This window comes from Odontomachus brunneus, unplaced genomic scaffold, assembly GCF_010583005.1.
Source record: "Odontomachus brunneus isolate Ranch 3 - 2012 unplaced genomic scaffold, Obru_v1 Obru_scaffold_114, whole genome shotgun sequence".
NCBI classification, from domain to species: Eukaryota; Metazoa; Arthropoda; class Insecta; order Hymenoptera; family Formicidae; genus Odontomachus; species Odontomachus brunneus.
The window spans coordinates 619984-624232 of record NW_022639564.1 but is presented as its reverse complement, the minus strand read 5'-3'; positions in this window follow the sequence as shown (position 1 = coordinate 624232).

Sequence of the window (4249 nt, the reverse complement as noted above, 5' to 3'; positions counted from 1 at the left end):
CTTGACTAGTTGAATCGTGTAAGATAAGACGGAAAGTGAATACTTTACGAGATATTTTGAATTTTTTCATATTGCAACTTTGGAGCTTTATAACTCGAAAAGTACTCAATGAAGAAACATTTCATTAGAATGTTTTGGAAAGCTCTCGAGGTCAGCTACAAGAATATGTAATAAAAAATAGGGGATGCCGTTTAAAAAAATTGAGGTGACTTTCATGTGACTTTCAAATAATTCTTCAAGGTCAAAGCAATAGTACCATCTTATGGTCTCCTCGAAACCAAACAACTTTTGTCTGAAAAATTTTTCTCTCCCGTGCTTGGTTTTCGACATATTTGACTGGATGGATTAAAATGGTCCACCCTTTTATTAATGTATTTTTATGAGCTATACCTAGAGAAAAAATTTTTTTATTTAAAAAAGGAGTGCTTGGTTTACAGACTTCAAAAAAATAATAGAAAACTTTCATTAATTGACAGCTTTAAATATCCAAGCAGCACAAAGTATTGAGCTAATGTTGAATCTACAGCAGCCAATGAATCTACAATAGCTAATTGTCGGTCAATCAATATATGTCGCTAGGATATATACTATAAACAAAGTTTTATGAAGTTTTGAAAATTAAGGTTGTTATTTAGTAATACAGCGCTCAATAAAAATGTAAGTAGAAATTTTGAATAAGATTTCTTTGGTTATCGAGAGAACTAACAGTGGCGTTGCTACTTATTTTTTAATAGGAAACATGAATAAAAGAGAAATCAATAAAAGGATAAAACAGTAAAAAATCAAGAGAGCAAGAAAAGGGATATGTAAAGAAGTGAAAGAAAAGGAATATAAAAGTTATAGAATGCATAATATTATTGAAATAATGCAGTAAAATAATTAGGAAAATAGTGGTTTGTGGAATAAAAGAGAATGAGAAAGGAAAATGAAGTCATAGTGCCTAAATAAGTGAATAAGAAGATCGTTCCTTCTCGTAATATTCTTGAATAAATAATAATATTTTTTGCGCATGAGAGACAAAGAGAGACAGGGAGAGAAAGAGAGAGACAGGGAAAGACAGAGAAAGACAGAGAGAGACAGGGAAAGACAGAGAGAGACAGGGAGAGACATGAGTAAAAGGGGAATCAATAAAAAGATAAGACAGTAAAAATCCAAGAGAACAAGGAAGCGGATGTGTAAAGAAGTGAAAGAAAAGGGATACGAAAGTTATAGAACGCGTAATAATATTGAAATAATGCAACAAAATAATCAGGAAAATAGGGGATTAGCAGAATAAAGGAGAATAAGACAGGAAAATGAAGTCATAGTGCCTAAATAAGTGAATAAGAAGATATCGTACCTTTTCGTAATTTTTTAATAAATAATAACACTTTTTGCGCACGAGAGACAGAGAAGGACAGGGAAAGATAGGGAGAGACAGGGACAGACAAGGAAAGTTAGGGAAAGACATGAATAAAAGAGGAATCAATAAAAGGATAAGACAGTAAAAAACCAAGAGAACAAGGATGTGTAAAGAAGTGAAAGAAAAAGAATATGGAAGTTATAGAATGTGTAACAGTATTGAAATAAAAATTTGAATAATGCAGCAAAATAATCAGGAATATAAGGGATTAGTAGAATAAAGAAGAATGAAAAAGAAAAATGAAGTTATAGTGTTTAAATAAGTGAATAAGAAGATAACGTTCCTCTTCCTAATATTTTTAAATAAGAAATACTTTCTGTGCACGAGGCACAGGGAGAGACAGCAAGTGACAGGGAGAACCAGGGAGGGACAGCAAGTACTTCAAAAAAATGTAAGAAAATGAAGTACTAAAAAGTTAATATAAAATTCTGAAAAAATTTTCAGAGCTCTATGAGAACAAAATATACAATTTTTATCTCTTGGTATTTTTCGGTAAAGTTAATAGAATTCAAGTAAAAAATTATTGAAACCAATAATTTTGTAGATATTTACGTAAATATCTTAGAAAATAGAGGTCGTATAAAACATTTTTTCAAGCAAAAGTTGTCTGCTTTTTTACGTAAAATAAAATGCCGTAATAAAAAATATTTGTTTCTATTTAAAAAAGCAAAGTTGATCTTGTTTTGACCTTGGCGACGCCATCCTATGTCAAATAACTATTATCGTTGAATGCGTTTTTTTAAGCCTTACAACTTTTGTCTGAAACATTTTTCTCTAAAATGCTCCCCCGCCAAGTTATCTTGCCGTCCCGGGACTTATTTGACACCCTGTATAACTGTAACACGTGTGAGTAGAAAACAACGAACATCTATATAACCTACTATCTCGCGTTATATAAGTGCGATCGGTTTATGTTAGATGGCGTTAAAAAGATAAGATTTTGTACTAAAAAAACTTCTGAGACAGTTTTGTGATTGTTTGACTCAGTATTGTTTGAGCGCGCGTCAAAGATGGACACCAGCAAAGAGAAAATACGCCATATTTTACAGTTTTTCTTCGATAAAGGCGAAAACGCAAGCCAGGCGGCTGAAAATGTGAATAGTGTTTATGGTCCTGATACTGTAACAGCCATTTACGCACATTTAGCCATTTTGTTACTCAATTTTGGTTTCGTCGATTCCGGTAATTTTGATGTCAAAGATGCACCACGCTCTGGAAGACCAATTATCGAAAATGTCGATAAAATAATGGAAATCGTCGAGTCCGACCGTCATGTAAGCACTGTTTCGATTGCCCAAGAGCTAAACATTGCACAAAAAACCGCTTGGAATCACTTGAATAAGGCTGGATACAAAAAGAAGTATGGGTGCCACACGAGTTAACGCAAAAAAACCTCATGGACCGAATTTCCATCTGGTCAACAATTGGACCGTCTGAAGAAGTCAATCGCCCAGAAGCGGCCAGCTTTGGCCAATAGGAGAGGAATTGTGTTCCATGAGGATAACGCCAGGCACACATCAATAGTGACTCGCCAGAAGTTCCGGGAGCTTGGTTGGAAGGTTCTCATCCACCTTATAGTCCGGACCTGGTAACAAGTGATTACTACCTGTTCCTGTCGGGAGCGTCCCGATTGACCACGGTACGATTGGACACAACTAACCGATGAAAAAAATTATCTAGTGAATTACTATGTCGAACCAATCATTATAATCTGTGTCCAATCGTATCGTGGTCAATCGGGTCCCACCCGTTTCTGTCTATGGCAAATGATTTTGCTAGTGAAAAATTCGCCTCAAGAGAAGCTTGTGAAAATCGAATGTCCCAGTTTTTTGCCAATAGGGACAAGGGTTTCTATGAGAGAGGCATAATGGAATTACCTTCAAAATGGCAACAAGTTATCGAACAAAACGGTGCATGTCTAGATATAGTTTCCGGAATAGAGCCGTGTCTTGAATCAGCGATATGCCAACGTTTCGCAAACGTTGCAGTTTGCATCATCAGGGCTGAGAACTCGGATACTGAGCTCCCTTGGGTAAAGGTAGTCCTTATATGCCCCCCTCCCCCCCCCTTTGTGTAGATGGTGTTTAGGGAGTAGGGGACGAGGCTTGAATCCAGCCAATCAGCGTATTTTAATTGATCAGCTGGTCAATTAAAAAACCGGGAGGGCAGTATGCCAAATAGAGTTTACTTGCATACCTTTGTCTCGGTTGAGGTTGTTGGGATGTTTCAAAATTTCTAGACCTTCACGATGTTTTCTGGCAAAATAACTCTGTGAGGGAGCCAATTTGGTGGTTTTTTCATATTGTACGGAGTGTCTAGTCTCCATCCAGCGTTCAGCTAGGGCTGATTGAGTAAAGTGACCATACTTGGTACATCGCTGGTGTTCCTTGATTCGCGTACTGATCTTCCTCCCGGTTTCTCCTATATAAACTTTACCACAAGAGCAAGGGATCTTATATACACCTGATGTTTCTAGGCATGATTTCTGATCCTTCGGATTTGGGAGTAAATGGGAGAGCTTCCTATGAGGTTTGAAGATTACTTTGATTTTGTGTTTACCCAAAATCCTGCTGATAGGTTCTGTTATGCCCTGGAGATATGGAAGGACAGCCGTTTTTCTCTTTTCTCTCTCTTCATCTAGTGTGTCAGTGTTTTTAGAACTGACAATTCTGTTCTTCTGGTTTTTTATTATTTGCGAGATATTTTTGTTGTTGTATCCATTTTTAGTTAAGGCTGTACTGAGGTGTTGTAGTTCTCCATTCAGAGAAGATGGTTCCGAAATTGTGAGCGCTATGTAAACCAATAAACTTATGACAGAATTCTTTTGCGAGGGATAATGATGAGAGA